Raw genomic sequence first — 21,707 nt, 5'->3', positions numbered from 1 at the left:
CTTTGTCTGGCTGTCCCTTGCCAGTGACCACACAGAGCAGGTGGCACAGCTCCCAGAGGGGCAGCCCCTTCCCATGCAGTTCTGGGGGCTCACCCTCAGCTTCTGGAAACCCTTTTTGGGGAAAAAAAAACAACACATGGGATGAGAAAAGACTTGTTCCAGGTACCTCTCGTAGCACTGTCCATCTTGAGCAGCCTTGCAAGCACGCAGGCAGCAGCGTGCGCTGGGTCACTGTGATGGATCGGAGGAAGAGTTCAGCGACTGCGGCGTCTGAACAAACCGCTCTTGTCATTAGGTTGGAAATGTAATCTCTGCAAAAGAAGAGGCTATGGTAGACTTAGCAAGATCTGTTCGCGTTATGGGAATTTAATGCACCTGGTAGAAACTAACTGCAGGTCATCAGTTTTTATTGGCATAGTGCAGACATGCAGTGTGATGAACTGATCTGGCAAAACATTAACCAAGATAAAAAAAAAAATAAAAAATAAAAGAAAAATCTCAGATCTGTTTTTTTGTCATGGCTATCATTGAAATCAGAGCGAATACCGCTCTTCAGGTACTTGTCTGTTCTTCCCCTGTAATTTCTGCTGCTGTGCTGCTGATGTAGATGGGCTTTTATACAGAGTTTGCAGATAAATTTTTGTCTGACACACATCTAGAACTTATATAGTCACCTACTAATTTAAACCAATTTGCCCTAGGTGATGGGTGAATACACTTGAAAATTAAATGGGTCTGATTTAAGCATCCCTTCTCTGAAGCCAAAGATTATATAATTAAATTAAAAGAAAATGTGTTTTATAATAAACTGTATTTCCTCTTGGCAAAATCCAATTTTGAAACAAGATTGTAATATCATATCAAAAAATGTTTTCCCATGGGTATTACCAGTCTATTTCGTTTAATTGTTTTCACCCATCATATTACGAGCATTCAAAGTAGTGAAATGAGTGTGGTTTTACGAAGAACAAGGGAGAAAGTGGCGGTGGGGGGGCAAAGAGGGTCCCTTCCTGCGGGGGGCACCCTGTGAGCACTGGGTGGGTGCTAAGTGCCAGCCCCAGTGGGCTTGGTGCTGTGACGAGGCTGATGCAGCTTGTGCCATGGGAGCCTGGTGCCCATGGGGTTGTGGAGAGCTGTGGATTTTGGGGGACCTGTGACTGGCCCTCAGCATCCCAGGTTTTTCTTCTCCAGCCATGGGCTGGCATACGAAGAAACTTAACGAGCCATGCGATAAAGATTTTGCACTTAAGCAGAAAATATTTAACACTTTGGGTCTGAACTGCTGGAGCACTCCTTCCCCAGCCTGGCTCCTAGCATTAGTGCTCGGGGCTGGGCAACACCGAGGTTTCCTGGGGCCGCTGGTGATGTTCCCAGCCAGCAGGGCTGGGGCAGGGCAGAGCCCCCTGGGGGGAACCCCGCTGGGTGCCACTGCCCCGTGTTCACCGTGACACCGAGCATCCAAAACCCCCATGAGGTGCAGCTCTGTGTGAATGCACGGCACACTTAGAGTGAAATATGAGCCAATTCCACCCATAATTAATATGCTCATTTTCTTCCATATACGTGTATCCATTCATCTATTGTTCCAGTGCGCCGAGGGCATGGCAAAGGGGGACAGGCATCGCTTTCAGCCTTGCACATCTAATTGAAGCAGCCAGCAGTAATTTGAAGGCAAGGCAATTGCAGCTTTTCTTCTGACTCCACGTTGATTTGGTAACTCCAAAGTTTGGCAAAAAGCTTCAATAAAATCTCAGGAAAAGCTCGAGGTGCCAGTACCACCTGTGCTGTACCTCTCCAGTCCAATGCTGACGGGAGGCACAGGGCTGGGACCTCACATTCCTTTCCACTGCTACTGTCAAAAATAAATTCAGGTTTACCCCCACTTTAAAGCCACATCCCTGTCTCTGGGCTCTGGTGTGTGCTTACCTGCAGCTGGTGACAGCCACCCTGCCCTGCAGTGTGCCTGCGCACCCTGTCCCCATCCTATTCTTTCTGCAAAGCGCCCTTTTGGTGGGGGAATGAAATTACGCACAGCCAGGGGACGTTTCCACCTTAATAAATCCTCAGCAATTATCAGTTGTCTGCTCTTGGCTGGTCTCTGAGAATAAGGAGGACTTTGTTATCTGTGCTTGGTGTCCCAGCAAAGGGACAGTGGGGACAGCAGCTGCCTGTGGTAGCAGAATTGATCACAGGCCCCTCATGCCAAGTTGCTCAGCTTTTTTCCTTAGAAGACACTGGTTATGATTTTCTAGTGACAGTAGCATGCACGTTGTGTTTTGCCCTACGTGCCTTGGACTGAAGCCTTTGCCTTGACTTTGTGGCACGTGGTCCCACAGGAGCTGGTTTTGGTGTCCCCACAGCCACGTGTGGGGCTGCGCGGTGCCACCCCGCTTCCTTCTGTGTCACATCCCATCAGACAAATCTCCCTCTCCGCTCTGACCACTTTCCGGGAGTTTCTTGATGTGGCCTCCCCAAAACCAAAGAGGATCTCCCATCAGTGCTGGCTGCTCCTGGGCACGTGTTGTGAGCTGGAGCCCCCCAAAACCCAAACCTTGCTCGGGGCACACAGGGAGCATCGCTCAGCGGCGCGGCACTTCCTGGGCTCTGCCACGCTCGGCGGCCTCATTAAATCCTCCAGAGCCTTTATCGGGGACAAAACCGTCGACTTTCTGGGAAAACGTTGATTAAAGCAACAGCGAGCAGGAGTTGAAAGGCTAATATTATCAGTTTTAGCTCGCTGGGGTGGTGTTTGCCCGAGGTAAAACAAGCGAGGCGCGCAGAGCGGTGCTAAGCGCTGCTGCGCCTGGGCTGCCCGGGCTGTGGGGCCGGGGCTGGGGAGGGGGCTTAGGGGGGGAAAGCGTTTTCCACGGCGTGCAACCGCTGTCAGCCATTTTAGGTTTCTGAATCCTATTTCCCTGGTGCTTCCAAGGGAAGCTTTTGGGGGAGTCCCCAGCTAAAACTGAAATTTGCATTTAAATGGAGTTTTTTTTCTTTTCTTTTTTTTTCTTTTTTTTTTTTTTTAATGAGCAGGATGCATGGGAGACTAAGACTATTAGGTTTCCTTGTGGGAGAGTACAGAATTCTCTCACCTTTTACTTCCCACCCCCCCTCCCCAGCCCCTTTAACGCACACTTAAAATTAGACATTAAAAAAAGGAATGGTGCGTCTTTAAGGGGGATATAATCATAAACAAATAAGTCTCGTTGCCCTTGCAGCAGAACTAATCTTCCCTCAGCTGAGCTGTGATATAGATCAGTAACAAGAGCCACGCGCAGGGGGTTCCTTTGAAATGCATAATACCTCCTCGTATAAATTGGAGTTGGTGTGATGGAGCTGTGAGATGACATATTGTGGCATGACCCCTCTCTACTGATTGTGGGTGAACCCTGCAAAGGTAAATCTAACACGGCGCACACATCAGACAATTTCATTTTCATCACCCAGGGACAAAAACATGGCAACAGAATCTTTTCAAATGATAATCTGCATGCTGGGCGGAATATTTTCCCTCCTTCCTTCCTTTTTTTTTTTTTTTTTTTTTTTGGCATGTTCAATTCATGATGTAGGTGAAAGGAATTATAAATTGCTTCCAAAGTTCATTCATTCCCTTCTTCCCTTTCTTTTCCTCCTTCTCCTTTTGCTTTTGTTCTCTCTCCCTCTCTACCTTTCTCCTGTCTTTGTTTCCTTTTTCTCTTTCGAGGAAAAAAAAAAATAGGGAGAAAGTTTGGCATTGTGTGTGTGTGTGTGTGTGTAACTGATTCATTCTTCTCATCCCCTCGGGGACATTCCAGTAATAATGATTTATAGGAGTGCAAAAATCTATGCTCTCTCTGTTACCAACTAATATCTCTCCTACCCTCCAAAAAAGGGAGTTTTCTTGTGGAAAGCTCTCTCTGTATGAAACCTCTCCCCTGCTTCTTTCCACTCCCCCTTTGCCTTCCTGCGTGTTTCCATTCAAGTACCGGGAGCACTCAGCTGGCGCGCATCGTGCTGACCAGGAATACATTGTCCTGCAAACCACATCTCACCTGGAACTGGTTACAATTGACTAAAACGATGTCTTATCTGCTCTTTGTTCCTCTCTCCAATGGTTTTGTGTTGTGCTCTGCTCTTCGCAGGCTGAGAACAGTTTAGAAAAATCCCCCTTCGCGTGCTATCTCTAATTTACCATAAACCACCCTCCCCAAATCAGCGTGCCTGCAAGCCTCACATCTCTGCAAGGCACCCACGGCGTTGCTGGTCCCAGTGTGAGGTGTCAGTGTGGGGACAGCCAAATCGAGCACCCTGAGCAGCACCCAGAGGCGGAGGAGAGCTGAAAAGTTGGGCTTGGAGGTGGCCTGCAAAGCCCTGGTGAATAGATGCCAGCCCTGCTGCAAAGCCCTCCTGTCCGGTCAGTTTATTCCTACTAATTAGGAATGTTAATGAACTGCTCTGTCCATTGGCATGCTGGCAGTGCCTTGTTCTGGGTCCTATTTCTGCAGGACTGCTGTCCCCCCGGTGCTGTGCCCACTCCCAGGAGTACCCCGCTGCCATCTCCTGCCTTCTCCTTGGGGTTTTTTGGCTGGCTCTGCTGGGAGCAGCCTTTGGGGTGGCACGGGGTGGGTGTCCTGTAGCAGGGGGAGCTGCTGGGTGTCTGCTGCCATCCCACACTGTCCTCACCCACCTACAGAACTGCCCCAGAGGGGAGTGGGGCTGGGACCTGGGTGCTTGGCACCCTTATGGCCATGGCTATGGACAGCCCCGGTGCTTGTCTGTGCCTCAGTTTCCCCATCACCACGGTATAACCCTGAGATATTTCTGGTTTCTTTTCTGAAGCGGTGTGAAGCGCTCGGCGAGCTCAGGAGCTGCAAACGCCTCCTGCCTTGTGGGGGACTGCTGTAGGTGCGGGGAGACACGGACCCCACTTGGGGGTCTCCAACCACTGCTGTTCGTGTAACCAGGCCTTGGAAGGGAGCAGCCGGCCCCAGCCAGCACCGCTGGAGCACGAGGCGCAGCAGGAAGGCTTAAACCTGCACCCAGATTAGGGCCATCACGGGCCCCTAACCCCGTCACCGCCTGCGCGTCCCTGATGCCGAGTGACACGGCGATTGTGCGCGCAGGGGAGCGACACGGAGATGAGTTTGTCGGTTCCACCTAGCGTGATTGCCATCTTCTCCTCGCCGAGGAGAGGAACGAAATTGAAGGAGAAAAGGTCAGGGAGACCTGGTCATCCTCTCCCCTTCTCCCCAGCCGCTCGCTCCTCGGGATGGAAACGAGAGGTGACAGCTCCCCGCGCCGCTTGGGATGCGGAGTAAAGCGAAAAGGGAAGCGTCAGAGCAGGGCCGGGCGGCGATGAGCGCCGCCTGTTAGCAACGCATCTCCACGGCACAGGGTCCTGGTGATTGTCCCTGGCATCTGCTAGCACCAAAGTGACAGTGACAAGTTCTTTGATTAGAAAGAGGCCCCACCACGTCCTCCCTGCCACCGCCGCGGGCTGGTGGCACTCTGCCCTCTGCCCAGCATCTGGCAGGCAGGGCATTTACATGGCAGTGCATTTACAACTTTTTCCCAACTGCCCAGAATATCTTTAATGGGCCGCGTGGGACTTTTTTTTTTTTTTTTTTTTTTGGCAAATAAGTGTCAGTTTTGTTTGGGTCTTGTGCAGCGAGCATGCCGGAGCCTAGCAGGAGGTCGGTGTGCTCTGCAGGCAGGGACCCCTGGGAGCTGCAGGGCCCTCCTCACCCAGGTGCTGCTATTCCCCTGCTAAGCTGTACTGAGATTTTAAGATAAGGTACTTTTGTTTCTCAGCTCTGTCTGAGCTACCATCTGAACTGATATGACGGGCCTAAGGCTAGGATAGGAATTTGTTACAAGTTCCCATTTCACCAACGTGTCGCCAGTCAAATAGCCTCCCTCGGCCTGAGCCTATTTACTCTCTCGGGGATCTATTTTTAAAAGTTATTAGCAGATTACTGGTTTTCTATCAACCTCAGGCACCAATCTCCCAGTGACACCATTGTGCTTTAATAAGGTGCGTTTGATAATCCTCGGATAAAGGCAGGGAAGGTGGGGGGAGAGGAGGGACCCTTGCACTGATCCCTCCAAGGGACGTGGGCTAGAAAAGGGTTAAAGACACTCGTGTTTCTAAATGGCTGAACTACTGTATGTTGTAGTTTTCAACTGCAAATCATCTTTAATAGCAGACATCACGGGATGGCTCATTACATTAAGCTATTTTTCATGCTATCTCCTGTAATATCCTTTAATCCAATGCGTTTCAAATCACCTCAGGCTAAAATAAGAGACATAGCGATGTAATAGCCTAGTGTATTAGTGGGTTAATTGCCCTGTTGTACTCTCTAGTAGATATCTCTGGAATGAGTTCTATATTAATTGTAAATTGCTTAATACATTTAACTCCTTGAGCAGCTCGGCCTTGTGCTGTGTCTGCAGTGGACGCTCGAAGTTGGGGGCTGCGAGCAGAGGTGGCGTGGGGCTGGACACGCTCACCATGCACTGTGTTATAAGCAAGAGACACCTGAAAATGGGGGAAAATCAGCAGCTTTTGGCTGTGGAGAGGTCCAGCTCCAGCCTGCGCATCCTGGCAGTGCCGTGCTCATGGCCAGAGCTGGTGGGGAGCTGCGGTGCGTGGAGCCGACGGCACGGCTGTCCCGAGCGGGGCAGCCAGGGATGCTGCAGGCTCGGGGGGGAGAAGGTTTCAATAATACCTAAGGTTTCAGGCTGTCGTCTTGCCGCTGGTGAAGACGAATGAAATGCTCTGCAGTGCTGTCACGGGATGCAGCAGCGGTCACGGACACGCACTGCTTTCAGAGTGTCGCCCGGAATGTGCAGCAGCTAGTTTTCTGAAATTACTTTTGTAGCACTAGGCAGACGTGACCGCAGATTTGCAGTCACTTTCCTGAAGATTGGAACATAAGTGTCAGCCGGCTGGCAGAGGGTAATGTCACTAATTTCTTTGGATTGCTCCCAGTTTGTGCCAGGAGGGTTGGAAGAAGGAGCGAGCAGAGCAGAGGTTGGAGAGGGCCGTGTCATGCGCAGGTGAGGCATTCCTTATTCATTTCCTCGGGGACATTCTGGTTTCGAAAAGTCCTGACAAATATGCTGCTGCGAATTTAAAGGGAAGGCACGGAGTGGGAGCGCAGAAAAGCTTTGTGCTTTGGAAATTCAGGAGACAGTCATTCCTGAATTGCCACCTATGGCTTAAACCCAGCTGTGCACAGCAGCAGGGTGGCAAGAACCTAACCCATGTGCCTGGAAGTCACGGCCACATGGGCTGCGCACCTCAGCACAGTCCCAGTTAGAAAAGTGTACATATAAAGGCCTTGCACGTGGAAACTGGCTTGGAAATTTAGCCCAAGTAATTCTATTTGTCCCTTGCAGGGTACAGAAGACCAACAAAACAGGCTCCACGTGCTTGCTGCAAGGGGGCTGGCAGCAGGCGAGGAAAATCGGCTCTTGCTCCGTTGAAGTCAAGCATAAACGACCCGGGAAATCAGCATCCTGCTCAGCAGCCTCTGCTAGGAACACAGCAAAGCTGAAGGCTGCCTCGTTCCAGTCCCACTTAGGCAATTCTGCGGGAAGGTAACGGCACTGGCTCCAGGGGAACAGCTCCAGATTTATTGCCGGCAGGTGAGGAGGAGCCAGGCACGCAGGTGATGCTGCTCCAGCGCTCCCTCACCTGTTAGCAGCTCCTTGCACTTACACAAATACCTAGCTTGGACTAAAAGAAATGTCATCCCTCTGTTTTGGAACGTAATACAAAGATATCTGAATGCAGTGCTTTAACTCGTAGAAGAACGCTGCTATGAACATGGGGAGCCGGTGGTTTTGTGAAGGAAAGACACCCCGTGCTGGGGATGCTGGAAAAAAATCCATCAAGTCATTCTCCATCCATAAAATAGGGGGTAATGCAATCTGAGCTTAATTTTGATGGCACACTGTACTTCATAACAGTGACAACACCTTAAAAAATGTAATGAAAGGGCCTGATTTATTACTGAAATAATCCATTTAGCACTCCAATAAATAAAGGGAGAAAATACAACCAATGTTTCGGGAGAAGGGAAGAAAAGTGAGAGAAAAATTGCAATGCATAGCAGTTTTCTGTGAACACAGAGACTGTGGCCACGTGTTTTGGGGTTGATTATGTTTTTGAAGACAAATATCAGTTCAAAGCTAGATTTGGGGTTTAGACCCCGTGTCCACTCTGTATTTGTGTTTAAAGTACCAGCCTCGTGGCTCAGTGCCACCAGGACTGGTTTTTGACTGGCAAGGGGGAGGAGAAGGGGAGGAGAAAACCCTAATGTTCAGCCTTGCAAATATTTGATTTTGAATATGCTCTCGTAGCAGTTATTAAGTGCAAAGCAAACATATTTTCCCCTCATGCCAAATTTGTTTTAATAACACGGCGTTACTTCTGCAAATGTCAGCTCCAGCCTCTCTGCGTTTCAGTGGCACTCGGCCCGTGGTGAAGACTGGCATGTTTTATACTCCCTCCACATCGCTTCTATTAATCTGTTTAATATGCTGGCGGCGGCGATGGCAGCAGAGGCAATAAAACCCCCGCGTGGCTGCTGTTTGTGCTCAGGTAGGTGTCCGGAGCAGCACGCTGCAGTGAGGAGCTGCCATCTCTGTACTCAGGGAGAAAAACTTTGTTCAGCAGGACGAGCTGACCGAGGAAGGTGCTTGGTTCTGCTACCAAAATCCTGAAGGCCACGTTGGGCCAAGAGCAGCAGTGGTTGGCGTTGCCTCGGGCAGGGTTTTGGGGCTGTGTGTGCCCTGTAAATGGGAGCTGGGGGGCTTTAGGGGATGAGGCAGCCCCCACGGTGGCTGCACCCTGCTCCCCATGGTGAGCGTGGCCCTGCACATCCCCAGCATCGTGGGCAGCACGAAGCCACAGCTTGGTGGCATCGTTCTTGTTCCTGCTGTGCTGGAGGCAGGCGGAGAGGCCCTGGCCAAACCCCAGCCTGTAGGGAGATGTGTCCCCACCTCCCTCTGTGCATCAGCTGCACGCAGCCTCTCCAATCATTAAACTGAATAGGGAGAAAAATTAAGGGAGAAAAAAAAAAAGCCGATTCCTGCTTCATGGTCCACTTAATTTTTTTTTTTTTTTAGGCTGTGTGGCCTCAGAGCAACCTCCACCAGTGGCTTTGTCCCTCTCACCCGTGCCAGGGCAGCCAAGGCTGGAGGAATGGCTGTGCCCCACACCGGCCCGGCGCTAATTGGCCTGTTTGTTTGGCAATAAGTGATTCCTGCCTGGCGTGGGGCGGATTGTTTTTCACACCATTAAATGAAGTTCTGCTGTATTGATCCCTGTTTTTCCAATTTGAAGCCTGAAAAGTGATGAAGACATTTTCTTGTTTTCTCATGTACTTTTCCCCCAGTTCATTTAGGTGACCTGTCTTTAGTTCCTTGCTCTGCTCGCTGTAATTGCTTCTTCAGAGTAATGCTGCGCTGTGAGCGCCGTACTGCAGCCCGGGTCCGTTTTTATGGAAGGATGAAGGAAGGCGAGGTTGAAGTCATCAACCAATATTAACTGTGGAAGGTTTGTCACAAATGACATCTCAATAGCGGTGTGTCTGTGCCTGCTGCTGGAGCCTCAGTAAAAGTGCTGAGGACGAGGGCAGAACCACGGGACAGCTTTGTCTCTCCAGGCTGCTTAATATTTTGCCTAGGAGCTGGAAACACCATGGAATGTTATTTTTCCTTGGGCATGGATATCATCATTTGTGTTCTCCGTGCCTTTGGGAAAAACTTAAATACTTGGCTGTTTGCATGAGGTTTTCCCAGGGATCTGTTTTTGTTCAGCACTTACATACAGGGGAATTTTTTCCAGGAGAGACCAAGAGAGTGGGCGCTGAAGTTATGGTGACGTGGCAAGTTCAGTTATGGAGGCAGCAGTGGTTGCTCCAATGCAGCCTCAACGGTGGTGAATTAAAGTATGGGGTCGAACCTGAGTGCGTATACACAGGGAAGCTCTTGGTGACTTTGGTAGGCTCCAGCCATGCAGCCCACACTGACAGCAGCCAGCCCAAGTCCAGCAGAGCCCAGGAAGATGAAGTCAGGCTGGGATTTCTGCCCATATGCCTGAAGAGGGCAGGGAGTCCTGAGACTCCGCGATGCACCAGGAGCTTTCTGCTCACCGTTGTTTTGAGCTGAGGGGTCAGGAGCCTGGAGTCGATCCTGAGCCTGGAAATTAGCCTGGCAAGAGCAGGGTCTGGAGCCCACGGGCGCCCTGGGTGCAAGAGGGCAGCCATGCTCGGGGCCTCTGCAGAGTCCGGGCAACAGAGCCCATCTCGATGTGCAGTTATTAGGGAGATGATTAATCTATTTGTTTTGCATTGCTGCTATTATTATTATGCGCATAAGCCTGAATTATGTAAGAACTTTCCTGCAGGAAATTGTGTTTGCTGGCTGCAAGCACAAAATAAAGAAGAAAATTCTTTCCCTTAAATGTTTCTTGCTATGTGGATAGGGAGTGCTGGGCTTTTGGGGGCAGGATCCCTCAATTGTGCTCTTGGCATCTGCTATCGTGAGGTCCCTGCTCCTAACCAGCCTTGCAAAGTGTTGTTACAATACCAAATAATCTATAAAATAGACAAGAGATAGGGAACAGAATGCAGTAGAAAAGGAAACTTTTGCCAATATATTATTCCCAGAATAGCAAAAAAAAATCCATTGTGCAGATTGAGAACATGGTGCCACGCAGACATGCGAGGGCAAATCTTGGAAATAATGTCCCTTGGATCTGAACGACATGGTGCATTTCAAAAAGGTAACTGCACTTGGCATAGTAAGTAGCAGAAAATACACGGACAAGGAGGATTTCATAATTTTTCTCTTCCCTCCAATTGTAAAATCCTCAGAAAGAAGGTAAAAATTGGGAACGGGGGTAACTTGTAGAAATAAGTGATCTGTTCATCACCTACACAATGAGAGTTTTTTTATTTTATTTTATTTTTTTTTTATTGTAAACTACCTTATGACAATTGGTGATAAAAGAGCTGAGCCTTTCAAAAATCCATTTTAATAAAACACCATATGACCTCATAGATATGCATAGGATTTAGAAATAACATGGATTTTAATGAAGGTACTTGAAAGGTATGGTGCCATATTGCAATTTTATGGAAGATCTTAGATTAATGAAATTAAACGTGAACTGCATTGTTTAGATGATGAACTTAAGGTCATATCTGCAGCATTTGAAAGAGAAACCTTGAGTGGAGGGTGTAGAATCATTGATTTAGACCCTGGTAGACAGCTGAATAGCAAGCATTGAAGCATGAAGGTAAATTCCCATATTTCATTGTTAGAAGGTTAGCTGGTGGCTGCCAGCTTTTCAGTGATAATCACCAACCAATTCCACCCTGTTTCAAAAAAGATTTTGCCTTTGTGTGCTAAGACACTTTTAAAAACCATTACTGTTCAAAGCAGGGGCACACTGTTTAAAGAAGCTATTTCTGCAAAATATAGGATAGCAATGAGTTGATGATGTCCTTGGATAGCGATGCTATTAAGTTCATTAGGATCATCATCCATTTAAAATGCTTATAAGGAGAATTTAGACTGTTTGCTGTAGATGCCAGAGGCACCTCCTACTGCAAGTCATAACTACATGTCACCAGTAATTAGCTCTTTTCCTTCCTTAGGATGGTTCATAAGACAATGGCCCTTTCAGCTTTAAGTACTGTTTTCCTCCCCAGACACACACACACATGCACACACACACAGAGGGGATGAATGCACGCACATGCACATGTGTTAAACTAATAGACATGAATTTGTACAACAGGAAAATTGCAAGGAATGAAATCCTCAGGCCTTAAGAATAAGTGATAATGGAATGATACTGCCAATTACTGCTTGAGAACAGTGTTGTCACAGGGAACAGCTCATGGAGATGGAAGGATGAGGGGAGGAGAAAAGGTTCCCTTTTGACAGTTTGCTGTTAAAGGGAATTTGTCAAGGATGTTAAAATTAGACCTAACTGGGCCAGATCCTCGGATGACATAAATCAGCCTGTAGACTTCAAACCATGAGCTGGCCACGTATTCCTCTTTGTTCTTCCTTCATCTTTATTATCTGCATCATAACGCTGCCTGTGAGCTGCAATGATGCTTTGAGCTCCATTGTCTTAGTGCTGTACAAACGCAGTAAGAGAATGTATTTCCCTGCTCTCACCTGCTCTGGGTAGTGCCTTTTATTACTCAAACATCCACAGGTTTTACAAATCCTATGTAATTGTGGGAGATGGAGACCTCGTCTAGACTAGAATTTGGGCTGTGATGTTAGTGTCTGTTAGATCTGTATGACCTGACCCGTTTTCAATGTGGGCAAGATGAGCTGCTTCCCACTATGGCAGATGAGATGGCAAACCCAAAGAGGATGCTTTCAGATGGGAAAAGTTCCTGCAGTTCCACGTACAATCTCTTCCAGCCTGAGTTTTTGGCAAGCTGAGCTAAACTCTGCCACATCATGAAAAGTGTCTGAAAGCTGCCAGTAAGGAAATTAGGCAAGAAATAGTGTTAGATAATGGTCGTAAATGCATTATGATCATTCCTTTCATTAGAAACTTACTTGTTTTCTCCCTGACGTACACCAGAAACAGCTTGCATGTGATTTATTTGTGTGTGTTTGGGGAGGAGAGGCAAAGGGAATGAAGTTTAAGCCATTAGGCGTTTAAAAAGGCAGTTGGGAGATTTAGAGACACGATGCTTATTAAAATAAATAGAAGCTGTGTGTCTAAATCCCCTGGTCATCCTTGAAAATCATGTCCCTCATATTTATCTGGCAGTCAGTTCCAAACAGAGCGCTGCCTATTGCATCTCCAGCGTGCACCTCGGTGCAACTGGACATTACAACCAGCGGATGCAGGAGCATAAGGGGGCCAAACCCAGCTGTATGCCAGCTCCTGCCTAATGTTCTGAGTAAGGAGAGAATATAATGGTACAGAGCATCTTTCTGGGAAGCTCGCTATAGAAAAAAGTCCAAGTTCCCCAGATGCTAAGAGCAGCTGACTCCCTCTCCCTGTCCCAGAGGTCTTGGCTATGTGCAGAGCTGGGCTTCAGACACACTCGCCTTGCTGTGTCCAGTTCAGTGGAGCTGATTTGCTGAGCTTTTAATAGATTCACAACTTTCCATCCCGTTGTAAATCTTCCAACAAATATTTTTTAATTTTTAAAAGAAACTATCGGCATTGGCCACTTCAGAAATGCTGACCCATTAAGGCTAAACAGGGAACTTAGGGTGTGTTAAATATCAATTGATTCTAAAACCCATATTAATTGACGTTTAGCAGCCCCACTAATGGAGAGGAGCTCATTACATAGCAGTTAACCCTCAATGCATATATATTAAATAATCAATTAGTATTTATTTAACATACAATAACTTCCCTATTAGAGCTAAATTAAAAGCCTCTTTACGGAGGCCCTGCAGAAAGAGCTGCCCTGTGCTAACCTGAAGCCAGGCATTTGCCTTAACAGCATGAATCTTTGGTACCTCCAAGATCCTTTAACGTGGGAAAGGAAAATCTAGAAGGGCAGTGCTCGTTACCATCACCTGGCCCTAGGAAGGGGGCCTCAGCCCCGGAGCTGTGTGCTGGAGCATGAAAGAAGCGTGGTGCACGTAAGTGTCTGTTAAACACAGCCGTGGCAAGAACAAACAAAGCTCCTGCCGGCTCTCCTGCAGCACAACGTGTTCTGCAGGCAGATCCCGCTCCCAAGAGAGGCCAGGCTGAGAGGAAAGGCAGGGAAGAAGAGAAAGTCAGAATTTCCCCTGCAAAGACAGACGGGAAAGGTTGCGCTGCTTCCCCCAGCCCAGGCAGGGTGACCTTGCTGTACGCGCCTGGTGCCTGGCCACCATCCATGCCATTGGGCTACCGCTTGCCCCATTGCAGGCAGCCCACACGGTGTCAGTTTTACCACATCAGACCAGTTTGGTCACTGGGTTCATTCTTCCTCCCATCCATCCCCTGCCCTTTGCTCCGGTAGCACAGCGCAGCTGCCAAATTCCTCGGGGGTGGCGCGCAGCAGTGGCTGCAGGCGTGGGCAAGGGCTGGGGAGCTGCAGCCTGGCTCAAGCTGAGCCTCTTTTATCCTCCTGTGCCTGCCCAGTGCAGAATGCCCTCCGCTGACACACTGCACAGCCTGTAAAGATGCGGTTTTTAGAACGTACTAGCTTTATCAGCGGAATGATCAATTAAAACTCCTGGAGATGTTGGGGATGGGTGGCTGATGTGGTCCTGGTGCAGGGAAAGAGAGGCACTCACAAGTGAAAGACCTTTAACGTAGAAGAAAAGTATTTTGTGGGGGAAAAAAAAGGAAAAAGAAAAAAAAAAGAGAAGAAGGAGAGAGATGGGCAGCCAGTGAGGCAATATAGAAAGCAAAGAGGTGGCACGGCTGGGTAATGGAAATAGGGCAAACTGGGGAGCACGGAAAAGGAACAGGCAAACTAAATTGCAGAAAATAAGTCTCTCCTGTGCTATGTTGTGAGCTGCCATTTACATCAGTGTGGCGCATTGACTATAAGCAAATAGATTTACACCAGACAGAGGTGGGAGTAAAGGGCTGACAAGGAAGAGTAAAGCACAGAGCAATTCTGTTTTCCTTGGAGCCTCGGTGAGTTTTATATTTGGGTCTAATAGGCCCAGAACCTATTTGGAGTTGAATTATATCACCCCCATCCTATGAAATAATCTGTTTTCTGGTGGGGGAGAGCTGGGAAATCAAGCAGCTTCTCCAGAAGTCAATTTTGGTTCTCAAAATGGAGCCAGCTTGAGAAATTGCCATTGATCCACTTCTGAACTTGGAGCAAATTTCCATACAAATAATCAGATGCTCCCAGCTGCCGGAGTTTGTAATGCCGTGTGCTTCACTGGGTGGGATGGGAGGGCTGGGAGAACGGGGGCTGAGCAGGCACGGTTTCGAGTTCCTCCTCTTTGCCATATAACGTCTGAATCGGGAGTAGAAGGAGGGCATGGGAGAAGATGTTTGGATCACCCTCTTGGGAAAAGTAAACAAGCAAATGAAAACAAGTTGTTTGGCCTAATCCTCAGCTGATGGAAAGTGGAGCTGCCCTATTAGCCTTAAAAAACCCTTGAACCATTTAGGTTCCTGAGAAAGGATCTGTGAATAACCCATGAATGTGGCTTGACTGAGCACTCTGGAAACTTGGGGAACTCTGGCATTGGGGGAGCTGGGTTCATTTTAGATGTGCATGGAAGGGCTGTGTGGCCCCCTCAAAGCCCTGCCTGCCCCCCCGAGGGAGAGCCCCTGCCCAAAAACAATTTTATTGAGAAAATGTAATTGTATTTCATGCCACCTCTGCTTTCCAGCTCTGCTGTGGAGTAAAATTCAAGCATGCACCAGCACCTGCCCCTCCTGAAGCTCAGGGAGGGCTTTGCTGTTTGCTGTTTTCTGCAGTAGAGAGGGACCTTTGTGGTCTTATCCCTCCAAGGACAGCACCAGTCACTCGAGCAAGTGGTGGTCACCTGTATTCACAGGTGTATGATGTATTCTTAGCACCTGCAATAAATTACTTCTTTTTCTCTTACAGCTTCTGGAAACATTCCCAGTCCCTGGCGTATTCATCAGGACTGTTAGATTTCTGCTGCCGAAAAGAAGGAAGTACCTTTTTTTTTCTTATTATTTATTAGCATACAGCATAGTGTGAGGGACTGTGCCAGGGAGGGGAACCCCTCGGTGAGAGGCACTGGGTAAACACGGTGGAAATGGCAGTGACAGGCTTCATCACGGAGTGTTAGCAATTCAAACAGCCACGTCAGTCAAAGAATTTGAGAGACGGGATGTAACACAAGCAAAGGGAAGATTGTGACAGTTTGCAAACACTGAGTGAGTTGCATGATTTTTTTTTTGTAGGTATGTTCATTCTTTAAGTATCTTGAAGGAAATGCAAACGGAATTTATCTTGGACAAGTCTATGTGCAGGTGAGGTCTGTTGGAGTTTTACGTTAGATGTAGAAACTTCTTTGCCTTGTAGGAAGAAATAACCAGAGGGCTTTTTGAAATTTTGAGGATATTATCGAAGGCCTGCTTTTGTCTAAGAGCACAGGGGGTATATCACTGAGCCCAAGGGAAGGGGAGTCTTAAGCTATTCTATTAATAACAAGCAGAAGAAAGTAGTGAGACAGAAGCAGTGGAGCAAAAACAAAACCCCCGCCACACAAGCAAAGAAGTCACCAATCAAAAGCTGACGAATTTCCAAGGTAAAAATTTTGGGTAGTCAAAATGGGCTGATATTTCCTAAAATAACCAATTTAAAACCTCCATGCTGCAAAGGCGATATCAAACTTAACAATTTTAAGAAATTAGGCTAAACATTTTCTATTACCCTGAAATTTTGCCTTAGAGAAATGATAACGTGGAATGAATTTTGTTGGAAAAGAGAAAAGAATGCTGCAGAATTATTTTAGTTAAGATGACTGCAAAGCTAGAAATGAATTCTGGGGCAGCACAATAAACTCATACAAGAATATTAATTCTGCTTCCAATCATCCAAGGAGTTCAGTCACTGAAGCCAGGAGCCCATTCATAGTCTGTCTGGTTTCCACGGGCTTTGGGTAAGCCTTGCCAGTGCTATTTTTTTCCTGCTAGATTTGCCTGTGACTCTTCAGTGCTATTAGTCAAAATACTTTCTTCAGCAGAGGAGCAGCCACCTCTTTGGGTGCTTGCACAGATAACCAGGCACAAAATCCACATCCTGAGTTCACCATGAAGGCGAAAACACCCTCTGAGGACTCAGCTCTGCTCTGGTGTCTTCAAGGAAGTAACCCATCGGTTACGGGAGAGGAGTGCTTGGATTTATACCGTGCATGAAAATTAAAGCAGAAAGGGAGGTCCCGTGGCTGAGCCCCCAGGTACTGGTCGCTGTGCCACTTGGCCCTCTCCTCATGTCCATGTTCCCCAGGAGATCTGCCTGCCCCTGTGGGCAGCTTGTGTTCCCTTGGTGATGGATGATCCAAGACTTTGAAAATCCCAACCTAAAGACACTTGCGTCCAACTTTATAAAGATCCTACTGTGCGGCTGCAGAGAATGAGTGATTTCTATCTATAGCACGTTATGAAGTCCTCAGAAAGCAGGCACTAGGGCAGTGTAAAATGGTTATTTTAGCAGTATCTTCTCTTACAATCGCTTGTTCTGCATCTCCACGGAGGGGTGCCTGGCAGCACACAGCCCCGTTGATTTAAGCTCGCCAGGCTCCTGTGCCGCTGCTCTTGCAGAAGCGCCTGAGCTGCCGTGCGGGGCTTGGCCGTAAACTGCACAGCCCAAGGAAGATGTTGCTTGTTTGCTAGGACAGGATGAAATCACCCCATGTATGTCCTCTGTCTATTGCCTCTCCGGGCAGGGAAAACATAAATGCCTTTCCCATCCTTTTATTTATTGGCTTTTCTCCGTTTCCTGGGAAAAAGCCTATTTTTTTAGTACTTTTATGTGCGTGTGTGTGAGAGCCTGTGTGGGGTAGGCGTGTGTGTGTGTGTGTTTAGGAGGTTAAAAAAAATTTCTCGCTGTCAGCAAGTGATGTTACAAACCTGCTCTGACAAGGCTGGTTGTATATTTACAGTTGGTGAGAGCGAAGGCTTCATCAATCTTCACGCTTTGAAAGGGACAGGCCCGCTCCCATGAGCACCTGCTCGGGGAGAACAGCTGAACTGTGACTTTCCAGGGAGCTAGCTGTAAATTTTAGCCATTCCCCCCGCAGCCCACGCATGCTTGAGCTCTTTAACCTTCCCAGGCTGGCAGGAGTCCCAGCAATCAGTTTAGTGCAAAGATGGGGGTTCTTTTTAATTAACCTTTTGTTTCCCACCGCAGGTGTTTCAAAGTTTCTTAATGTTAAAAAGGGAGAGGAAAGAAATTGTTTGCCGAGGTGCGTCCACTCTTTTGCTTTTTCAGTGCTTGGTGATCAAACAGGACCAGTCTTTCTCGTGTTTCTGCTCCCCATCTGTGTAAGTTTATAACCACATCTGCCGGAGGTCTCTGGCACGGGTTCCCTTTAGGTGTCTGCAAAAGGTGTTCCTGTGAGTGCATTTCAGGTTTGTCCTACAAGGTCACGTTTCCATCCCTTGCGAGGCACCTGCTCTCCCAACCCACTCCTCTTTCTCCAGGCAACTTTCTTCCAACACTTGACTCCCTCTGGGGTTGATGTTCTGTTTAATTAGTTTGGCCTCTCGCACCCGGCCAGGGGAAGTTTGATTAGAGACCGGCAGAACACTTCTGCTTCCGCAACCTCCGGTCTTCCCAGAGCACTTGCCTGATGAAGGGAACAAAATCCCCTTTCCTACAGCTCCAGACAGGCCATCCTGCACTGAATGCCTTAGTGGCACAGGGGACAAAGCCACTGAGAAGGTAGTTTAGAAAATGCAGTAGAAAGCCACGGGGAGAGGATTTAGATGTATCATGTTTGGGAGGTGCAGCATTATTTTTTAATATAAAAGTGCTTTGTTTTCTACAGGTATGCTTCTCTATTAATAAAGTAAGCTGTATCATTTACTATGCTTAAATATTGACAACATTTCCTGGCTGAAGGCTTGTGATGTGAAAACGCAGCTTGTTAAAATTCCTAAACACCTCACTCCAGGAGGGAAATATTCCTATGCTGTAGGAAAAGGGAAGTATTATCCTCTTTGATCAATAAAATTAGTTGAACAAGAACCTGTTTTATCTCTAAGAAAAATCATACGTGGAAATTTATCACAAGGAAAAAATACATTTAAGCCCCACTTAAAATAATAAAATATATCTCTTAGAGAAAGTTTCAGACTTTTCTGTGTAAGAGGAATAATGGTTTCTATAATTTAATAGGTGCTAAATTTGGTGAGGAGTGCCAGCAAATCCATTTCACATAATGATATTTTATCTCCCTTGAAATGGTCATTTTCACGAATGCCTTTTTATTGGTTCCCTTGTCCCATGAACTGTTCAGGGTGGTGCTGCTAATCCCTCAAAAGCTGAGCATATATAGAGGTAGGGGTGACTAGAGTACCCGATTAATAATGGTGACAAAAAATGGGCAGGAACTGCATGACAGTTAAATGTGCTCCCTATAAATAAAGAGCATTTCTACTTTGACCCTAAGGGCTGTGGGTTTTTAGCACTTGCTTTTGTAGGAGTTAAGGTGGTCACAACTATTAAAAACTAGAGATGACCCCCAGTCATCTCTAAAAAGGAAGATAAAAAATAGGGGCATGTATATGTGTAATGAAGAAGATCTCACTGGAAGTTTGGGATAGGAAAAATTCTGAAATTGCCCTTATATGAGGGATCTTGTTTACATAGTTCAAGACAATCTTTGTTCCTTGGTAAAAGAATGGATTTATTCTCTTAGGTACCTAATTGCGAATTTGTAGAGCCAAATCTTTTCCTTGTGGAGCTCTGCTGAGATAGACCAGAACATTAGTTATGAAGGTGCAGAAATTTTCAGAGCCCTCACAGTGTGCATTGTATATAAACTAAAACTCATGGTTGCAGTTTCATTCTGGTCAGTACTTTATGCTGACTAGAATCAGTAATCACGGTCTGTGACCACTGTCACAAAAAATAAACTGTGTTTCAGGAAAGGGAATAGAGAATTTTTTCTTGCTTGGGAAAAAACAAGCAAAAAGTTCCAAGAAAATCAGAATAAAACGGAAAGAAATGGAAAATATACAAGGGTAGGCATTCAAGAGGTAACATTATATGATATTATAGTGTGAAACATACATGTGTTATGAAATGGCCAGTGACATTCACAATCAGCACAAGGTTTTTGCTGCCTTCCCTCTTTATGTGCCATATACTTGTAGAATATACATTGTCTGAATTTTGCTACCCTTAAAATTCTCCCATCTTAAGAGGCCGGTTACCCTCCTGAGAGCTCCTGCAGCCCTGCCTGTGCAGAGGTAAAAGGATGTGCCAACATTTGGTCTTGAAACAGCAAGAGCAGAATGAAGCAATGAGCAGAAGAAGTGACAAGACAAGCAGTGGTGGGAAATAAAGGGAAGACTGTGAAAAAGGTTATAATAAATAACAAGGAATGTTGCATGGGCCAAAGGAATAATAGATCAGCAATGGAAAGACTCTAAAAGCTGCTGAGGGTTATTTATTGATAGACATTGTGTGTAAAAAAAAAAATCACTGACAGTTTTGCCTTCATGTTCACAAAGGCAGATGGCAGGGCAGATGCCAGAATGAAAGATAAATTTCCTTTTGCATAAAGAAGAAATATTGAAGGAAACTGAGCAGAGGTGATGGAGAAATTAGAGCACTGAAAGACTGAAAGCATGTGGTCCATGTCAACCCCCTTTCAAGATTTTCAGCAGAGTCAGCGAAAAGCAGGAAAACTGTTGCAGGAAATGAGAACCTCTTTGAAGACCAGTAATGGAGAGGTTCCTGCAAGTGGCAAGTCCAGAGGTTTAAGGGAGCTTTCCAGGAACTAAAGGCATACAGAAGAAAGTACCTTGCATGGCTCGGAGGCCAATGTGTGTCTTAATCTGGGGTTGTGATAGAGAAATACTTAGGAGAAGTTATGAGTTTTAATTAAGAAAAACCATCAAAGATTCAAAAATTGGAAGCTGTGCCAATAAAAGAAGAAAACCGACAGAGGCTTTCTGAGGAGTTCATGCAAATCATAAGCCAGGAAGAGCCAAAAGATATAACTTCTGCAGTGGCAGGAAAGGTTGGATATAACACAGTTCAGACGTGTAATCTGGAGTAAAAGTGCAAATGTGGGACATGCGAGTGCCTGGTTGAGCTCTGAGCTCCTGGGTACTTGTGAGGATGCATTGGTTTCTGTGGTGCTGGGTGTGAACTGGGAGATGGTGCGATGTTGGAGGATCTGTAGGACACAAGATAAAGTGATTATGGAGGTGAACTTAACCAAAGGAAGCACAATTCGGACACAAGAGGAACAGAACAAATGCTGCAAGGATTTGAGGGCCCCTAGCATGACTGGGGAACCAGTGAGTGCGAGTCCAGCCCCAGCACTGGCCAGGCAATATTCTGTGTTTCTGCAACAAGATTCAATTAAGGATGTTTGATTCACACATTCTAATTAATTAAAGCTCCAAGCATCCCTGCAGTAGGTAAGCGCAATCTAGGTGGTTACCGCCAGAGATGGTGAATCAGAGTTGCCGATGGTTATAGCAGGAGGAAATTGACGTCTGGGCGAGTGGCTCCTGGAGGGGTGCTGGCCCAGGGAAATGTGTGGCCCATCCTCTGAGCTCAGCAGGCTTCTGGGCAGAGTTTAGGGGTATAAATAAAGGGGAAAGGGAACCAAAAGGAAGTTTTTTAGGTTTTGATTTTTGTTTCCCCTCTCAGTACAGCTCCACAGTAAGGCTTCTACTGCCCATGAGAGGGTGCACCTCGACCTCCTCAGGCCAGCATGCTGGTGACGAGACAGCTGCCTCCAGCTGTGCTGCTCACCCCCATCTGATTAATTTGTGCCTCGGATGGAAAGAAACAAGGAAAAGAAGAGAAAACATGTCCCTTAGAGGCCAGTGGGAGGGTTGCCTCCCTCACGGCCAGCACAGCACCCACAGCAGGAGAGCCTGACCCGGGCCAAAGCCTCCTCAGGTAAGGCCTCGGGCAGAGTGAGCGTTTTGGGGGAGTTTCGCTCTGTTTATGTCGGGAATTGGGGCCCCGTGAGGTGATGAAGGAGCACAAGGGCTGAGACCCGCGGGGGCGCCGAGGCTGAAGCAAGCCCCAGGCTGC

The 21,707-nt window shown here is 47.2% G+C and overlaps 1 long non-coding RNA gene across 3 annotated transcripts in view; it reads left to right on the top strand.

Annotated features, from left to right (window-relative positions):
- Positions 1–21,707, top strand: part of LOC119713300 (uncharacterized) — a 45,282-nt gene that overhangs the window by 6,221 nt on the left and 17,354 nt on the right. The window contains exons 2-6 of one of the 3 annotated variants that reach the window (XR_005260410.2): positions 6,971–7,038; positions 7,381–7,629; positions 8,452–8,587; positions 9,384–9,544; positions 9,836–12,910. This is a non-coding gene — a long non-coding RNA (uncharacterized lncRNA). Of the gene's footprint in view, positions 1–6,970; positions 7,039–7,380; positions 7,630–8,451; positions 8,588–9,114; positions 9,545–9,835; positions 12,911–15,557; positions 21,570–21,707 lie in introns of those variants that run through there. The other 2 variants (XR_005260409.2, XR_011804264.1) reach the window with 2 other exon arrangements.

The sequence above is a fragment of the Anas platyrhynchos genome, chromosome 20, assembly GCF_047663525.1.
Source record: "Anas platyrhynchos isolate ZD024472 breed Pekin duck chromosome 20, IASCAAS_PekinDuck_T2T, whole genome shotgun sequence".
Classification (NCBI taxonomy): Eukaryota; Metazoa; Chordata; class Aves; order Anseriformes; family Anatidae; genus Anas; species Anas platyrhynchos.
Note: the sequence above shows the minus strand (reverse complement) of the source record. Positions and strands in the feature narration are given on the sequence as shown.